Raw genomic sequence first — 20,367 nt, forward strand, 5'->3', positions numbered from 1 at the left:
AAGGGGTTTAAACCCAATTTCTCCTGCAAAATTGCATGAATTTCTCCTGCAAAATTGCATGCAACTGCAACTATGGATCTGACAGCAACACCTGTACAGTCTACAGCTGAAGATGAAGCCAATCCACCTTCTGACCTGGAGATGGGCTAGGGTTAGCATGGTCTTCCTAATTTCTAAAGATGAGGTGGATTTTAATATCCAACATTCATCCAATTACCCACCCGTGCAAGCCAGCATCAACCAGGGCTCCACAATACCAAAAGAATCAAGGAATTATCTGTGTGTCACCTTCAGCATTCTCTGGAACAAGAGAGTACAAGAATAGAAGGAGTCTATACAAGCCCAGGTCTGCTTTTTGGATTATACATTATCATAATACAAGGAGCAGCTAGGGAATGAAACACGTTTATATACCAAAGCTCCAGTCCTGCAATGTCGTCTAGATGAGCAGATCCCAGCACACACCTGAAGAGAGGAAGGATGTCCATGGGGTTAGGGTACTAGGACTTAACAGACCTGGGTTCAAGTCCCTTCTCTATTATAGACTTCCTGCGTCAACTGGCCAAGTCACTTTGGTTCTGTCTCCACTGCAGTCACAGGTGTGACTGCAGAACATGTAGAAATACCCTTACTATCTTTGATCTAGTTATCTCAAGTCACAACAGCAGCGAAGCTGCAGCAACATGAGCTAGCTGCTTGAATACACAGTCAGAGTCCTGGATGGGCTTATACAGCCCATGCTGCTGCAGCTTCACTACTATTGTCATTGGAGCTAGCTAGAGCAAAGCTGGCTCAGGTACATGCCCGCGTGCTTCTGTCATACCTCTGATTGCAGCATAGAGATACCCTTAGTCTCTCTTTTGCCCAAGTCCCTCATCTGTACAGTGGGGATAACAGCATTTCCCTATCTCACAGGGGTGATGTGAGGCTAAATATCCGGCAGGAAGGGGAAGACAAAGATTGGAAGGTGCTCATACTATGCTGCTGAGAGCCTTCGATAGTTCATTGCAGGGGAGGAATTTTAGGACTGAGATGTTACCTATTTTTGCAAACACCTAGAACCTGAGGTCACCACCACCAGCACTCATAAAACTTTTATAAAGGTACTTTACTGATATCAGTTTGGAGTAGGGTGGTAACCCTAGTGAGCCCACTATGTTCTACTAAAAAAAACTCAGCCAGAGCTGCAGCGTGTCTGAGTAATTGGGGCCCGCATGTTGTGTTCAATGAGTTATTTGGAGCCCACTGTGCCCCTGTGGTTTCTTCAGACTACTGTGTTTTTTGCCCGTCACCCAGCAACAACAGTGACCCAGACTGGATCCACCTTAAAATGAATCTAACCTGATGGAGAATCTCCTATGGACTCTCAAGTGTCTCAGCAGCAATTTAAGCCCTGATCTTTCAACTGGATCTATGTGGCCAGACCCAAGGAGAGCCCCACATGCCTAGAGCATTCTGTGGGGGGTCCATTTGCACAGATCCAATGCAGGATGGCTGCCTCACTGTATTAAAAAGGCATGATTTATAGTGCTATAATATGTTCAATCAGAATTGCAGTCTTATCTTAACCCAAGAACTGCAACTTCATTACCCAAATGGATCATGCTCCCTCTTGTATTAAGGAGCTCACCCTTCCTCAGTTCACACTGAGCCATTATTTGCCAAGTTTAGCAACACAAAAGCACTGCTAGTGAAGAAACACATGTGCAGCTTCACTTATACAGATTGCCAGAAACAATGAGAAAAAGGAAATGCCACCTGAAAGGATGAGAACTTGTTTGTGGCGCAGCCTCTGATTCAAGGATATGGTTTAAATAGACACACCATCAGTGACTGAAGGAATAGGTTAAGGGACATACAATGTCATCCAGAGACCAGTTAGAAAGAACGAACTTTGGGAGAAGCATGTTTGATCTAAAAATAAAAAAAGATACAGAAAAGTGGAAGAAAGTTACATCCTTCCTAATACAAGGACAGCCGAGAACTGTGTCGCACAGACAGCAGCATTTCAATAGAGCTTTCCCTCTGTGGATCTACAGTGAGGATGACCTATAAGTAGCTGGCCAAGTAACATTTGGCATTTTCCTATTTAACTCAAAAATTGACATATGCTCACATTAGTGGCAAAAATACACATGTTCTGCTTTTACCTGTTGTTCCCCTGCAAGACCAGGACAACTGGGAGAAAAAGATCACGCTGGAGTTTATTCCTTCTTGTGCATAAATTGATCATCCCTGTAACTGGAGCTTAGCTAACCAATTAGTTACAGGTGTGCATGCAATGCAAACAGTGAGGTTGCACAACTGTCCCAGAGAAGAATTTGAATCTTTATTACAGGTCATGAGGCATGAAAGAGAGAACCCAGCTTAACTCTCAGATTCTGGGAGAGATTTCAGGGCTGTCATTTAGATAAGCCACCTTCCTTGAAAATGGAGCACACTGGGCACAGAAACAATCAAGACACAAACATGACAACCCATTTTTTTACAAAACCACTTTTCACAGGGGAACTGCATCAATTTCACACATGAAAGCTCCAGCTACAGTTCTCATAAATATATTTTAAAAGTCAGCTATGCTTTTGCCTATAGAATCTCTACGGGGAGATCATTGAGAGATGGTGATATTGATGATAGGGACCATCTTGCTGCAAATGTAAGCAGCCTTTTAAATGGTAAAGCCTGAAATCAAAGACTAACAACCTAGGAGTTCATGTAGTCCAAAAAACATGTGTTATAACCACTGCTTGCCAAACAGGACACAATTAGTAGGAAAACAAAGTGTTTATCTGCAAGCTTCCAAGAGGCTATCAGAAACAATGAAGAGGAAATACAAAATTAACACTACAGAGGCGCAATTGGTAGCGCACTGCAAGAGCCTGTTCTTCCCCATGAGGCTGCCTATTCAGTAGCTTTCATTAAGAAAATTGCATCTCCGAAGCATTCCTGCCAGCGTCCTTATTTCCTAATGAAGGCTTGCCAAAGAGCTGTGTCTTTTAGCTACTGCACAGCGTACGTTCCATGTTCATCGCTTGCTAACGGCTCAAACCTTTGCAATTAAAACACCCGAGGAGTCCCATGGAAGCATCATTAGGGAGACAAGTTCTCATGCTGGGTTAACTGGCAGGCAAAGACAAGATCATCAAAACATAAAAGCCTCCTTTTGGTGTCTATAACGGGAAGTGAGTTTGGAAACTGCATTTGCTCTCCTCCCTCCTCCCTAGAAGGACAATAAAAATGGATTTTTCCCCAACAACTAGGCCCATGACCAGGAGAGGGAACAGAGGGGGCAACAGCACAGCACGATGACGGCACCAAGTTGCCTGTGCAACAGCCCTTGTGTATCTTTAAGCATTTCACTACTGCATGGCATTCACAGTATGCAAGGCAAGAATGCTACTTCCAACTACTGCCCATTCACCTGAGCAGCAGCTCAGCAGGCTGACCAAAACCACACAGCCCTGCAGCACCCGTGAAGTGCATGTCATTGTGTGGTTTCAGGAAGTAGCTGGTAGAGCAGCCTGGTGATTCTAGAGTTAACTCATCACACTTTCATACATTTAAGAGCCCCAGGCCCAGCCCCCTCAGTCACTGGGCTGGTAAAGGATGGCAGTGCTGCAAAGAGAGTTTGCTCAGTTCCTGGATGGGGAAGGACCGCCACACATCAAGCTAAGAGTGGCATTGATGGACTCTGTTTGGCAATGGAAGATCACCACCCTCCAGGCCCTTCTGAGGAAGGGGAGAGAGAATCTTCTTTGAGTGAGAAGAAAAAGCATGAGATCAGTGAGTGTATCAATGAGCAGCACTATTTCCCAGAACCATCAGGATGAAATTTTCAACCCTAAAATCTCCCCAGCTAAACAGCTCTGTGAACCACACAACTGTGCATCAAAGTTTCAGCTAGCGATGAAAAACACACGTCGACCCATAGAGCGAAGCCAGTGGGGGAGCCCCTGTTTCCATAGGAACCTGATCCAATCCTCTCACCTATTCCAGATAATGGAAATACAGAGCTCTGAAGCATTTAAAGAGGAGCGGAGCTTAAAAGTCAACAGAATCTACACTGTTCCAGGCACGCACTTGAAAACGTTCTTGCAGGGCTCAGCCCATGGTCTCCTCGCCCCATATGCCTTGCACATCGCCCCATGTCTGGGCACCCACTTGAAAGTTTACAAGGAAAACCCCAAGACATAAATTATTCACCCCACACATTAGCAGCAGGTAAATGTCCACTTTATTAAATAAATATCAAAGTTGAAACCTAGCCCCACTTGATCTGTGGCTGTAGCATGCAAAAGCTGCAAGCACTCCTGTCACTGAGCTGACACAAAGACAAAGATGCCCCAGTCTTGTCTATGCTAGTGTCCACAGTGTTTCTTCCACTAGCGGAGCTACACCAGTGGTGTAATTACAGCTACAGAGTTTGCTAGTTTATTCAAAGCTGCAAGCACTCGTCTGCTGTTGTTAAAGCCAGGCTCTTCTGAGAGCAGTGTGGTAATTTTCCTCTGACGCTTTCATCTAGATTCAGTTCTTCTTTTTCATCACAACGTGAATTTTTATTTATAAAAAGTTAAGTAGAAGCCACAAGATAGTTTCATTTTGCTTCTCTCTCTGCCTCCCATGTAGCTCCTCTGTTTGGTTGCCTGTTAAGAACCTCAGGACCCTGCTCCAACATGTTTGCTGTCCCCTCCCATCACATCAGGGATGTCCAAACTTTGCCCAACTGACAGGCTGTGTTGGCATCTCCACAGGAGCCCAAAGGCTGCATCAAGTTTACATGAAGTGATGCAGATAGCAGCTGCCTTCATCTTTAATTCACAGGCACAATCCATGGAGGCTGTGTAGCCAGGCATACAAAGGGGCTGGTAAAGGATGGCAGTGCTGGCTACACAGCCTCCATTGCATGCTTGGATCTGTTGTGTTTCCACACCACTTCTCCTCCGTCATAAAGAGCAGGGCACCTATGGATTGTATAGCAAAGATCCAGGAGTTATACTTGTCCAGCTGGCTGTAATTTGAGCACTCCTGGGCGGAGGGGAGGGGAGAGTCAGGGGATGGTGGGGCTAGGGGCTTCTGAAGCTCTGAGCCCTGGCAGGTGTGCCCACCTCTCAAACTTCTGAAGATTATCATATGTGGCTCGGAAGATGCCAAATATAAATCTCCTTTATATTTTTATCCTCCTCCCTTCCAAATTTCTCATTACAAACTCTGATCTGAAATTCAGACATCTGCTTCGTGCTCTGGAATTGTTTGTATTCAAATTTCTGCACCAGTTTTCAGAGCCACCTCAGTATTACTATAAAAAAGTGAAAGACTGAAATAGTGTCTTTTCCCCCCAAAATGTAATTTTTTTTTAAAATGGCATTTTTCATTTTCCTAAATGGAAGCTTGCAGAATATACATCAAACATATTATTTTAAAAACTCACTCGTGAATAATAACACGGTCGCTGCTTAGCACTACCAGAGATCCCATGACACAGCACTGCAGGCAACTCCAACTTTCATCTCACACTGTTGCCCCATGACTGCTGGTAGTGACAGCGGGGCACACTGCTACAGACAATCAGCCAGTGAAACTGAGCTGGTGCTAGTAATAGTGTGCAATTTTAACAAACATGCTAGTGGAGATAAGGCCTGAGAGGCTGTGTCTGTATATCTCTTATGCTGCAGCTAGTTCAATCAACCGAGTCTTTTCTTCCTATAACATCTGCGTTTAAGCCTTTCTAGGAGGTGGTCAGGACAAGCAAGAGCCTGGATCCAAGCTCCAGCCAGTTGCAGCTGTATAGCGAAGTGATCCTTGCGGTGAAGTTTAACTAGGGATGGGAGATTGACACACTAAAGGAGAGTAGCTCATTGGTCTCCATTAGATTGGGGGAATTCCTGCCACAGAGAAAGGTGAAGGGGCAGTGTCCAGATTTATACTAGATTGGATGAAGCTCCACAGGGAACAATCCCATGCTGATAAGAACGTGGATGTAAAAGACCTGGTGGGTCTTGTCTGCTTCTAGACTCTATGGTCCTAGGAGTATGATTTACTCCTGTGTCTATCTGGGCAGAGTCCAGAACCACATTCCATTCCCTATGCGCCATTTTTTGGTGGCTTCTGCCTCCATGTTAGTGCCTACCCCCGTCTCCTCCCGATCCCTGCTGCTTCAGAGGGGAAGGCAGCTCCTCTCTCACAAATCACACGTGGATTAGGACTGATCAAAAGCATGTGGTCCCAAATGCTCTCCAGGTATTTCCAGGGCTCGGGGCCTGGGAGAGCCAGTGCATTCAATCCTGCCACAACAGGCCACTGTTTAACATCCTCCTGCAGTGGGGGAGCAGGTCACTGCTTGCTCTCCCACCTGGGGCAGCAGAGACAGAGGCTCAAAAATCCATCCACTGCAATGACAGGCTGGAGAGCCCCTGGAACTTCCCCACCCGCCGGCAGGGCTGAGCTGGGACATCCCCACCAAACCGGGTCCCACACCTGGGATGGCCCATAAACAACCCAGGAACTTTTCACACCCACCCGGGCTGGTAGAAAAACAAGCTTCAGAAATGACTCACCTCTGTATCTCACCAGCCGGGGCCTTTCCCCATCGGTCCTGTCAACAGGCGAGACCTCACCCGGCCTGCAAGTCAGACCCCACCCCACGCAGGGCGCCCTTGGCCCGGCTGCAGGGTGCTAAGAGGGTCGGGGGGTGGGCAGCACCCGGGCTGAGGGGAAATGTCCGGGCAGGGGCAGCTGGTGCCTCCCTGCTCGGGGCCCCCCTCCCCGGGTCCTGCCGGGACGCCAGCCCCACCAATGCCCCAGCCGGGCTCCGATCGCCCCCCAGCGTCCAGCCGCAGCCGGCCTCCGATCGCCCCGCGGCGTCCAGCCCCAGCCGGGCTCCGGGGCGCCGCTCACCCACCTGCAGGGCAGCTCCCGCCGGGGCTCACTGCCCATCCTGGGGCCCGCGGCAGCGCTACAGCCCGCCGCGCCGGGCTGGGTCTCCGCAGCGAGCCGCTTCCATGGCCGGGATGGAGCCGAGGCAACGCAGCCGCCGCTGGGCTGCACCAGCGAGGGACCGGGACGGGCTGGGCGGGGGCGGGCTGCGGGCAGGCGGGTGGGGCGGGGCTGAGCGGCTGCCTCTGCCCTGGAGCGCAGCCGAGCCCGGACCGGCACTGCACGGCACGGGGCGCCAAGGAGCCAGCGTGGGGAGAGAGACCACCCGGGTCTGTCTGTCCGCCGTCCACACCGCTGTCCGTCTGGCCCCAGACACCGCTCTGTCCGTCTGTGCTCATACAAACTGGTCTGTCCGTCTGTCCCCAGACACCGCTCTGTCCGTCTGTGCTCATACACACGCCTCTGTCTGTCTGTCCCCAGACACCTCCAGCTGTCTGTGCTCATACACACTGGTCTGTCTGTCTGTCCCCAGACACCGCTCTGTCTGTCTGTGCTCATACACACTGGTCTGTCCGTCTGTCCCCAGACACTGCTCTGTCTGTCTGTGCTTATACACACTGGTCTGTCTGTCTGTCCCCAGACACCGCTCTGTCTGTCTGTGCTTATACACACTGGTCTGTCCGTCTGTCCCCAGACACCGCTCTGTCTGTCTGTGCTCATACACACTGGTCTGTCCGTCTGTCCCCAGACACCGCTCTGTCCCTCTATCCTCATACACACTGGTCTGTCTGTCTGTCTGTCCCCAGACACCGCTCTGTCTGTCTGTGCTTATACACACTGGTCTGTCCGTCTGTCCCCAGACACCGCTCTGTCTGTCTGTGCTTATACACACTCGTCTGTCTGTCTGTTCCCAGACACCTCAAGCTGTCTGTGCTCATACACACTGGTCTGTCCGTCTGTCCCCAGACACCGCTCTGTCTGTCTGTCTGTGCTCATGCACACTGGTCTGTCTGTCTGTCCCCAGACACCTCCAGCTGTCTGTGCTCATACACACTGGTCTGTCTGTCTGTCTCCATACACATCTATCCTCACACACACCACTCTGTCTGTCCTCATATACACCTCTCTCCCCCCATACACGCTGCTCTATCTGTCTGTCCCCATACACATCTATCCTCACACACACCGCTCTGTCTGTCTGTCCTCATATACACCCCTCTCTCCCCATACACACCACTCTGTCTGTCTGTCCCCATACACATCTATCCTCATACATACCAGTCTATCTGTCCCCATACACATCTATCCTCATACACACCGCTCTGTCTGTCTGTCCCCATACACATCTATCCTCATACATACCGCTCTGTCTGTCTGTCCCCATACACATCCATCCTGATACACACTGGTCTGTTTGTCTGTCTGTCCCCATACACATCTATCCTCATACACATGGTCTGTCTGCCCACACACAGATCTGTCTATCCCCATACACACCACTCTGTCTGTCCTCATACTCATCTATTTATCTAATTGTTCATATACATATCCATCTGTCCCCATACACATCTATCTATCCTCATACACACCCTCTGTTTGTCTATCCCCTGCCTTGTTCAGCATTTTATATAATCTCTTTTTCTCCTCCCTAGAGCCTAGAACGCTGGTCTCTCTGGCTAATCGTTTCTTTAGGACTCTGCAACTCTTTGGCTATTAATATAAAAGCATCACAAATCCAAAAAACTGCAAATGTCTGGTTCTTGCAGTGGCCATATCTCATACCTCTCACCCACTACAGACACATATAATAATAATAATAATTAATTTATATTTCAATTCATCATTAACTGTAGGCATACTGCCAATCTTGCCCCTGGTCAAAGTGTCTGGAGTGCTGAACAACCTAATAGAAACAAGTGCACTAGAATTAGCCCACCTTGAAATGCTAAGCTCTGAATGTACAAACACAGGATGGGCCCAGTCCAGGGGAGGGATTGAAAGAGAAGAGGGATAAATGGCCAGTCCAGGTTATTGAAGAAACACTGAAGAGCTTTACAGGCACTCCTCAAAGTGTGCAGAGATGAAGTTTGGTGGGTTTCAGAGGCGAGGGATTTTCACACTGGAGGGCTGAGCAGATGCACCATCACCTCCTGACATCCAACGTCATGCTGGAGAGAGGCCAGCTGTGCCACACTGTACAATGCCACTGTGTGTGTCACTGATACAGAGACTCTGCATGACTGAGTTATCATTCCTGTGGGATCAGAGATGGGCAGATGCCACAGTATTCTGATTCAGACAATATTCATATTCAGGAGGCTTAACTTTCAGACCCCCACATTCAAAATATCATCAGGTATCAGCCTAGGCCTACTCTGCAGACCTCTCTTGCTCCCCAGTTCCAATCCTTCCCAAACCCAGGTTGCTTTAAGCTCTTTCTCTGGAGTGGCGGGCCAGGGACCTTCTTCTTATCTCCTCTCCAGTGTCTTCAGAGAGCGGCCAATTGGCCACCTCCCCCATCTCCGTCATTGGAGGCTTTTAAGAACAGGTTAGACAAACACCTCTCAGGGATGGCCTAGTTATTACATAGTCCTGCCATGAGTGCAGAGGACTGGACTAGATGACCTCTCGAGGTCCCTTCCAGTCCTACGATTGTATGATTCTATGATCTTCAGTCTTCAGAGACCTCTGCCATCCTCTCGACTACAAACAGGGGCATTAGGAGTGGGGGAAAGGAGCATACATCCTGCTTGCCCCCCTCCCTGCCATCATGCAAGAAACATGTTCCTGTTGCTGCTGCACTGGGACTGGGTCATAGGAGGCCACAGCTAGCAAGGTGGGTAGTAACTAGGGATTTTGCATTGGGTTTCCGTGCGGTTTTGGTTTTTCTTAAGAAAGCGACCGCAGGTGGTTCGTGTGGCAAGATCCGAAAGAAACTCGAAGGCTGAAATAGACGAAGGTTTCAGTGTGAGATTCCAGTGAATTTCAAAAGAAGCCGAAAGGGACAGAGAAAAAAATCCCCCCTTCATTGATTACACTGACACATGTGATTCATAGTCATAGATTCTAAGGCCAGATGACACCACTGCGGTCATCTAGTCTGACCTCCTGCATAACACGGGCCATAAGACTTCCCTGCGTTAATTCCTGTTTGAACTAGAGCAGACCTTTCAGAGAAACATCCAATCTGGTTTTTAAATGGTGGCGACTCCACCTCAACCATCGGTAAATTGTTCCAATGGTTAATTACCCTTGCTGTTAAAAATTGGTATCTTCCAGTCTGAATTTGCCTAGCTTCAATTTCCAGCCAGTGACATGCCAATGAAATGGGATTCTGGAGCCCTTGGGTTCTGCCACCTCTGGTTCATACAGTCACCGGATCAGTACAATGGCAAATGATTGCTACAGTTCATGTAGGGAAAAACTTTACCCCATAGAACATCCAAGGAGTGATGTTTCGGGAGGGGCGCTCTAGCCCCGAGGCTTAGTCTACACTGGCAATTTTCAAGAAATCTCCACCAGTGAAAATAACAGTGGGAACTCTAGTGTATACAGGGTGCTGGTGTGTTTACCACCACGGAGTGAGATTTTCACCAGTCCTCAGCATTGGCCTAACTTTGTGCTCACTGGCATCACTGGCAACACTGCAATGAGAGCAGATTGGGCCAGCATGGAGCGATTTAAAAATCGGGCCCCATGCAACCCTGCAGAGACAGGCGATATCCCGTGATGATTCTGCATGAACAACAATGCATACAAATACACTTATCTGAAACCTCAGTGACAAAGGTCCCTGCATCTACCAGGCTGTTTTCAAAAGCTAAGGCCCCAGTCATGCAATGTGCTCCAAGAGGGCAAATCGCTGTGACTGAGCAGAGCTTTGTTGATGTCAGCGCTGCATGGAACGGGTGCAGAAGTGCGTTTGCACTGAGATCATTGCAGGGGTATGTCTATATTGCAATTAGACACCCATGGCTGGCCCATGCCAGCTGACTCAGGTTCGCAGGGCTCATGCTAAGGGGCTGTTTAATTGCGGTGTAGACATTTGTTCTGGCTCAGGCTGCAGCCTGAGTTCTGGGACCCTCCCACCTCACAGGGTCTTAGAGCCCAGGCTCCAGCCCGAGCCTCCATGTCTACACCACAGTTAAATAGCCCCTTAAGCTGAGCCCCACAAGCCTGAGTCAGCAGGCACGGGCCAGCCACAGGATTTTAATTGCAGTGTAGACATACCCTGAGAGTGTAATTGCCTTTTTGACTTGGCTCTTCAGAAATAGATCAGGAAAGCTAGCTAGGGGCTATGGGAGGGGGTGGCTTGTCCAGGTATAGATGAGGGTCAGGCCAGGACTTGGGGACAGATTCAATGATGCTGAAATCTCATCATTCATTCTCAGAAGATTTCTGCCGTCTTAAGCCACATCCAAACTGAAACTGTTACCCAGGGTCTTTTTGGTTTGGGGTGTGGTCTGTGACCAAAAACATGGGGCCAGGTTCAGATATAGGGATTCAGATCTGACCTCCCCATACTCCTGAATTCAGAGGGGTCTGGATCTGAGGTTTCAGCTCAGGCCCATCTCTAATCAAAACCAATCAGGCAATGTCTAGGGAACAGTTTTGAATCTGCAAAGAATTGTAATCACGCACCATTTGTGTGCATTGCAAAATGATCTCTGAATACACTCCAACCTCCCAACCCGACATACTCTATGTATTGTAACCTGTGTGTTTTGCTTCCTTGTGTGTATGTGAGCTTGAGGAAATTACCAAACATGGGTATTGGTTCAAGGGGCTCAGTCTGGAGGAAGGATGTGGAGAAAGAGCAGGGAGGTATAATACCATAGCACATGCACTGCTGGGGAGCCTGCTGCAGTGTGCACTGACAAGAATTATAAACAAGACACACACAAGGTGGCATCTCCCATCCGGCTTGACTGTAGCAGAGATCTCAGAGGAGGAGGCTGCTGGTGGCTAGCTCCTTGCCTTCTAGAGAAAGCTGAATCACAGGGGAATGATTAGAGCGACTCAGGAATTTTTCTATGAAACATTTTTTCATCAGAAAAAGCTGATATGGTAAAACTGAAACTTTTCACAGGAACGGACCAGTTTTGATAGGCAATGACCCCGTGTTTAGGGTAGTCCCTTGGGCTGTGGGAGACCTAGGCTCACATTCCTGCTCTGCCTGATCTGCAGCAGCACCCTGAAGCCAAGTCTCACTCTCCCAGGTGAGTCCCCTAACCATGGGGCTATTGTGGGCCGGGTCTCAAAACTCTCAATCTCTCTGTTGGAGCTTTGTCCACATAATGAAGCAGTCATTGGAGCAGGGATGCCCCCCACTGTGGGGCGGCTCTAGGATTTGCGCCGCCCCAAGCAGGGCAGCACGCCGCGGGGGGCGCTCTGGCGGTCGCCGGTCCCGCGGCTCCCGTGGACCTCCTGCAGACGTGCCTGCGGAGGGTCCGTTGGTCCCACGGCTCCAGTGGACCTCCGCAGGCACGTCTGCGGGAGGTCCACCAGAGCCGCCTGCCGCCCTCCCACGGGACGCCGCCCCAAGTGCACGCTTGGCGCGCTGGGGTCTGGAGCCAGCCCTGCCCCCACAGCTCAGGTGAGTGCCCCGTGAAAATAGCAAAAGGTCTCACTGTGGAAGGGGGGTTTCTTAAAATCTCACAAATGTTCTTGGGACATGAGAGCTGTTTCCTGCCCAGCTCTACTGGTGACACAAATGCAGCCTTTGGAAACAACAGGACTGTGAGGGGAGGGGACAGCCAGAATCACAACTGCAGGCTGCTCTCTGCTTCCTTTTTCAAAGTCCCCCACTTGGGGAAATCCACTGTGAGCTTTGAATGGACATCAAGTAAGATGGAAAACTAGGCTGAGCCTGGTGAGCATATCGTGTCCAACTTTGGCTGGTCTTATGTGACCCATCCCAGCCACCAGAAGCTACCCTGCTCATACCAAACACCTGTAGAGGGCTTCTGCTCCACAGACAGCAAAGAACCTGACAGTGGAGAGTAAACAGCATTAGCCCACTTTTTCTGAGAGGGAAGCTAAGATGCAGAGACTTGTTCAAAGTTTCACCATCTCCCAGTCTGGGGCTACGGCCATAGGATTGCTCTGTTCCCCATACAAGTGGGTATTTGCAAAACTGTCAGCCATAGGGGGTAACAGCTGTCTGACAGTGAGGGACATGGAAGTCAGGGGCTTGGCAGAAAGTAATTAAGACTAGGGTAAGGTCCTAAGTGACTCGGGAGCCTAGATCCAATTTTCAGAAGTGACAGACACTTGGGACCCTAAATCTTACTGAACTAAGTCTCATTGGACTCAAACTCCTAAGTCACTTTTGAAAATGGTACTTAGGCTCCTATGTCACTTAGGACCTTTTGAAAATGTTGACTCTCCTCTATATAACATACGTTCATAAGGATTCTGCAATACAGAATGAGCTAGGCCAGATCACTTGCTTCAGTACAGTTGCCACCCACACAAAGACCCTAAGCAACCTTTAGTTGCAGAAAGTGATTTGCATAAACAACATTTTCCTTATCTAAACAAATCATTCTGGAATATGCAAAGGGACCAAGCTGCATGAAAGACAAGCAGGCTGTAAACATTTCCCTTAAAGTGAAAATATTTCCCTTCAAGTGACAGTCATTTTAGCTCAAATAAAAGTTCTTTTCAAGTTAAAGGAACATTAACAAAAATCCATCTACTCCACTTGCCCCACCTGCTATTTGTAGTTTCTCATCCTCTAAGTCAAGCAGGCCCCATTCAGCATCAGTAAAATTGATAACGTGACTTTTGTAAATGGGATTTAAGCTCCTAAATCTCCCAGTTGCTTCTGAAGATGTTATTCTGCAGGCTTACATCCCTCCCTATTCTGCAAATCACTTTAAGCCCATGCTTAAGTACCTTGCTGAACAGGAATGGACTCCTGACTCAGGGCCTGAATTACTGAGTAGAGTGTTTGCAATTTTGCACAATAAATGAAATTTGGTTCTGTGCCACAGCTTTTGGAACCTAAATTTCAGCTGAGAGCACAGTGTTTACAATAAAGGTATAAGTGACTGATCCACAGCCCATTGATGTCAATGGACTGGCTACCATTGATTTCAATAGGCATTGGATCAGGCCCTCAGTCCTTCAAAATGAAAATAAATTGTTTTTGTTTTTTTTCTTTATGGTGGATAAAAAGGGCCTGAGAGGGGTTTTGTCTAGTTGTTTTATTAACATTAGAATTCAGGTCTTGTCAACATCATTTTCCCTAGAGCACTCTATGGACAACTGGAGAAGTGGCAAGATGGTGGCATCATAGACACCAGGTGAGTGAGACTGGATTAACTGTGAAGGGGAGTGGTTTGTACTCAGACTGTTTGGAGTTCTTTGGTCTGAGGTTTTTTGAACATCCATTTAACTAAAAGACTCTCACCCCGGCCTGCTCCATGAAGAGCTGCGAGGCTCCAGATCCTCGTCTCCGTGTCCTCCAAGGGATACTTGCTGCAAAAACAAGGAAGGAAAGACTTGATTTTCCTAGGGTTAAAAAACAAGCAGACAGAAAAAAATCTTTATAGAAATCCCTTTCAGGCCTTCTTTATACACCCTAATGGAGTCGAAAAGGGCACACGCCCCGTTCCTGTATCTCTGGATTTACAATGGCAGAGTTGGCAGGTCCTCTCCTACAGGATCAGCTGGGTGGTGACAGAGTAGGTGCGGGAGAAGCGAAGGGGGGGTGGTATAAACACAACTATCAGTCTGTCCCTCCACTACTCGCTTTGGACGATGTTACAAACTGTAAGGAGGAAGCTCATTTCACAACCACCACCTTCTCTGAGGATTTGCATAAGAGCCTGTTGTTGCAGTACTAGGACCTTTTACATGCTGTGTGTATATGATGCCATCCACCGCAGGCAGAAAGCTAAACAGCAGAGTAGCCAAGCCAAGTTATAGCTCAGTTATCCAGTGGGTTCCTGACTCTCATATGTAACTGCAGCTGTTCACCAGATTAGGAACTTGACTGCACCAGCTAAGCTCCAGTTCAGCTATGCACCTCCTGCACTGTAATGAAGAGTGAGCTCACCCATCTTGCAATCAGGAATATAGTGTGCACAGCCAAATGGGAAGTGGGCAACATGCAGCATGGTACCCAGCCCAGAGACTCAATTTCAAGGTAGCAAGTGCCACAAGCCTGAGCCTGCACTGGTGTGTGCACCAGGAGCTGGGAACAACTGCAATAATTAGTGTGTGTCCCTCCCATGGTCTAATCCACTACCTTGGCCCACTCCCAATGGACAGTAAAATGGACCAAGCAATGGGCCCAGTCTTCTGCATAGTGAACCAGACGACAGGAAACCTGCATCCTATTCCTGGCTCCGCCACCGACGTTCTGTGGCGGAGGTCTTGGGCGAGACATTTCACTGCTCTGTGCTTCACTTTCCCCATTTGTAAAATGGAGACATCTGCCTCTCCTTTGTAAAGCACCCTAGGGCTATTAATGGAAGTGCTATGGTGTCAGTAGTATTATTCTCCTGGAGGGAAACACATGGTCCTGGGAGACCGGCACTGTTATAAAAGCTTGTATAGCAGAAGCACCCAAATGCATAAAACAGCATATTAAGGACTCACTCCGGACCCATGTGGAGAAGCAGCTGGCAGAGTATGAGGAGCTGCAGGCACAGAGCTGATATTCTCAAGCACCATCCAGGTCAGACCAGGACTAGGCTTGCTGACTACCCCATGGGTGCTCTCAAACCTGCTGTCTAGTCACTGCGTCAGCCTGCTCCCTGGCGGTCATCGCAGCAGAGTGTGTGTGCGGGGTGCCAGGCCTGGCCAGATGGGGCCCGCAGCGGAGCTGAGATGTGCTGGGTTTATCGTCTATGGGGGATTTTTACACAAAGCTGAGCTTTCATTTTGATACTTGTTTGTTCTTCCCAGGAACACAAGGGGAAGGTTCCTTTTTCCTAGGCAGCACCTAAATCAGGCAGCCAGCAGGACCCCCACAAAAAACAGCCCCTGCACAGGCTGTGAACTCCCCATTCCTCCTCAACCTTCACACCTTAGGGCCACACCCCTGGCTCTGAACCCCACCCCCAGCTCAAACCCACACCCACACCACATGTTGACATCTTCCTAAGGCTGAGAAATATCTCCCCTTCCACTCAAGGGCCCTGCCAGGTGGCAGAGAGCTCAGAACTGCCCCTGCTTGCTGATGGGCCTAAAGAAGCAGGAGCACAGTGTGGGGGGTGGGGGGCATGCCTGCCTTGGAGGAGTTAATCTGGATTAGCCTGGAAAGGAATCCTTGCACTGAGCCTGCTCCTACTGCAACTGCCTTCTCCAGAGACCAGGTGTCCCCCACGTGGCAGAGGGCGGTACTGCATCCTGCAGTACAGAAATCACACTTACTAGAGACTATAGATAGCAGAGGCCAGATGTAGCCAGTAACGCAGGCGGCTGAGACAGGTTGTTGTACATTATCCAGGGAGCATTAAGGATCAAAGAATATAATCATGGCCCTTATTGTGGGAGCAGCTGCAGAAGCAGCCAGGAGTGCTGCGCTGGTGGGGAGAGGGTGAAATGGGACCCACTCCTCCCCCAGCACCTTTGGATCCAGAACTGCAGGGGAGGCCCCCCCAACTCTGGGGAAATTGCACCCAAGTAGTGCCTCCTCTCCCCCATCTCTTCACCTTAGCATCTCTGCACTCTTACCATCTCCTCCCATGCCCATTTATTCTATAGCTGATCCCCTCTGAATTAAACCACCCAAAACAAAAAAATAATTGTGGCACCAACATGTTGTTTGCTGCCATCTCATTGTTCTCTCTGCTGGTGTGTTTGACCCCTTCCCCTACCCTGGGTCTGTCTGCTACTGTGAGTTTATACAGCGCCTAGCACAGTGGGGCCCCAATCTTGGTTGGTCCTTAGGTGCTACCATACTAAACATGATTAATAATACATATTAATGTGGCTGACAGGTGAGGTATCATGGTGGCTCTTAGGCCCACCATCCCTACTGGCCATCCCACTGGAAGCTGTCTCACTATAATAATGTAGTTCACAAAACAATTACAGCCCAATTTTATTGGAGGAAATTTAAAAAAAAAATCATGAGAGCTCCCTTATGCTGAAGTTCTGAGCAAAACAGAACTCTTTGTACACCTTAAAACAGTTGTTAATGTGATGCGTTGTAAACTGAGTTAAAAGCTACCACTTTAAATTCCAAGGCATGTCCTGGTCTTGCCTGAAGGCTAGGGGACCCCGAGGGAAGTGTTCAGTGATCGGTGTCAATCTGTACCACCCAGCCTAGAACAACATGAAGTGAATTGTGCCCCTCTGCTTTAGGGAGCAGCCTGCTTTGTCTCTCTCTGTTTTGGGGTTCTGGTGTGTTATTGTACTGAATTCCTGGAAATAAAGTTGTGTTATGTTGCACCCTTTCAGCTAGAGGATTTTATGTTTTCACCTAACTTCTCTGTGTGTATGCTGGGAACTTAACAGTTAAGGGCTATGCTTTTTACTAGGGCTGTTGATTAATCACAGTTAACTCACGTGATTAACTCAGAAAAATTAACTGCAATTAATCGCAGTTTTAATCGCACTGTTAAACAATAGAATACCAATTGAATTTTTAAAATATTTTGTACATTTTTCTACATTTTCATATATATTGTATTCTGTGTTGTAACTGAAATCAGTGTACATTATTTTTATTACAAATATTTGCACTGTAAAAATGATAAATGAAATAAATAGTATTTTTCAATTCACCTCATACAAGTACTGTAGTGCAATCTCTGTCATAAAAGTGCGATTTACAAATGTAGATTTTTTTTGGTTACATAACTGCACTTCAAAACAAAACAATGTAAAACTTCAGAGCCTACAAGTCCACTCAGTCCTACTTCTTGTTCAGCCAATTTCTAAGACAAACAAGTCTGTTTACATTTACAGGAGATAATGCTGCCCTCTTCTTTTTTACAATGTCACCAGAAAGTGAGAACAGGCATTTGCATGGCCCTTTTATAGCTGGCATTGCAAGTTATTTACATGTCAGATATGCTAAACATTCGTATGCCCCTTCGTGCTTCAGCCACCATTCCAGAGGACATGTGTCCATGCTGATGACACTAGTAAAAAAAATGCATTAATTAAATTTGTGACTGAATTCCTTGGGGGAGAATTCTATGTCTTCTGCTCAGCGTTTTAACCACATTCTGCCATATATTTCATGTATAGCTGTCTCAGATGGTGACCCAGCACATATTGTTCATTTTAAGAACACTTTCACTGCAGATTTGATAAAACGCAAAGAAGGTACCAATGTGAGATTTCTAAAGATAGCTACAAGGTTTAAGAATCTGAAGTGCCTTCCAAAATCTGATCAGGACGGGGTGTGGAGCACGCTTTCAGAAGTCTTAAAAAAGCAACACTCCGATGTGAAAACTACAGAACCTAAACCACAAAAAAAGAAAATCAACCTTGTGCTAGTGGCATCTGACTCAGATAATGAAAATGAACATGCATCGATCCGTACTGCTTTGGATTGTTATCGAGCAGAACCCGTCATCAGCATGGATGCATGTCCCCTGGAATGGTGGTTGAAGCATGAAGGGACATATGAATCTTTAGCGCATCTAGCACATAAATATCTTGCAATGCAAGCTACAACAGTGCCATGAGAACGCCTGTTCTCATTTTTAGGTGACATTGTAAACAAGAAGCAGGCAGCATTATCTCCTGCAAAAGTAAACACATTTGTTAGTCTGAGTGATTGGCTGAACAAGAAGTAGGAGGACTGAGTGGACTTGCAGGCTCTAAAATTTTACATTGTTTTATTTTTGAATGCAGGTTTTTTTGTACATAATTCTACATTTGTAAGTTCAACTTTCATGATAAAGAGATTTCACTACAGTACTTGTATTAGGTGAATTGAAAAATACTATTTCTTTTGTTTCTTTACAGTGCAAATATTTGTAATTAAAAATAAATATAAAGTGAGCATTGTACACTTTATATTCTGTGTTGTAATTGAAATCAATATATTTGAAAATGTAGAAAACATCCAAAAATATTTAAATAAATGGTATTCTATTATTATTTAATCGCACAATTAATTGCGATTACTTTTTTAAATCACTTGACAGTCCTACTTTTACTGTCTAGCTTGTAAAAACCCAAAGAGACTTGAAAATAAGATGACTAACTTTGTCCTTTTCCATCTGGCAGAATTTTTACTTGTTTTTTGCTCCTGCTGTGGCTTCAATGGATAATTAACACAGCTCCTTCTAAATATGTTTCTTACTTCCTTGTTTGTGCACTTGCATAATGATTGATCATTGCAGCCCTGAGAAGGTTTCTTTGGTAACCTGTGTGCTCTGCTAGATGGACAGCTGCCTGCCTGCCTGGTTCCAGGATATGACCTAAACAGTGGCTGTTCTTTCTAACTGGGGATTTTCCATTGAATTTTTTTATTTCTCAGTGGTGGAATTTAAAAGATTAAATGGATAATTGGACTCATGAAATCCATGAGAATTTTGCAATGGACATTAATGGGGCCAGGATTTCACCCCAGATCTTATTCCACGCTATTATAAAGACACAGTAGATTAAAATATGAGATGTTCCTTTAGGAATCCAATCCTGCAAAGTTGCCTGTGGGTCTCTGAATGGCATCTACTCCTATTTTCTTCAGCAAGAGTGGAAGGTGAACAGTTAATTCTCCAGCAAAGCATCCTGCAGTATGATCTGTGGAGTGACATCCGCAAGCCCAGCACAGCTCCTACTGACTTGGTCAGGAAGCAGTCACATGCTGGCATATCAGTGAGAGTGTGTGACCCCTGAGGGTCCCGGCTAGACTCACAGTCACAGCCACCATCACGTGCAGGACACACTCAGCAAGTTCAGCCATGAGTTGGGGGAACTCTGTTAATTGCTCAGGTCTGCTCTAGCCCTTGATTCAAGAGAGGCAGGACGTTCTAGTGGTTAGGGAGCCAGACTTGGAAGACCTGAGTTCAAGTCCTTGCTTCATCATAGACTTCCTGTATGGCCCTGGGCAAGTTACTTAGCCTCTCTGTGGCTCAGTTGCCCATCTGTACAATGGTGAGTATAGCACTTCCAAGGGTGCTGTGAGATAAAGACATTGAAGACTGTGAGGTGTTCAGAAGCTCTGGTGATGGCAGCCAGATAAGTACCACAGATAGAGATCCATCACCAGGATGGATTGATTTAAATCAGCAATTAGAAAACTTTGATTTATATCATCAATTTTATTGTGTTGTTCATTCGTTCTTTTTAGTTATTTTCCTAAAGAAAGGTGGTTTTCATTGATTGGTAACAATTAAAACATGTTGGTTTGCAACTAAATACACAGCCTTTACACTCAAATTTGGTGCTTCTTTTTGTTAACCAGGAGGATGGACTATCCCAATAACTTTTATTTAAGCAATAATATAGCTTAGCTTAAATGTATTCAAATTCTTATTTTCTACATTTTTATTATGTTAAAAATGGTGAATG

At 47.0% G+C, this 20,367-nt stretch overlaps 1 protein-coding gene across 2 annotated transcripts in view; it reads right to left on the reverse strand.

The window, feature by feature from the left end:
* Nucleotides 1–14,360, reverse strand: part of PIK3R5 (phosphoinositide-3-kinase regulatory subunit 5) — a 106,529-nt gene extending 92,169 nt beyond the window's left edge. The window contains exon 1 of one of the 2 annotated variants that reach the window (XM_044984508.1): nt 14,291–14,360. The gene's annotated coding sequence lies outside the window, so the exon portion shown is untranslated. Of the gene's footprint in view, nt 1–6,898; nt 7,031–14,290 lie in introns of those variants that run through there. The other variant, XM_044984507.1, reaches the window with a different exon arrangement.
* Nucleotides 14,361–20,367: the final 6,007 nt, after the last annotated feature.

Source organism: Mauremys mutica, chromosome 12, assembly GCF_020497125.1.
Source record: "Mauremys mutica isolate MM-2020 ecotype Southern chromosome 12, ASM2049712v1, whole genome shotgun sequence".
Taxonomy (NCBI): domain Eukaryota; kingdom Metazoa; phylum Chordata; order Testudines; family Geoemydidae; genus Mauremys; species Mauremys mutica.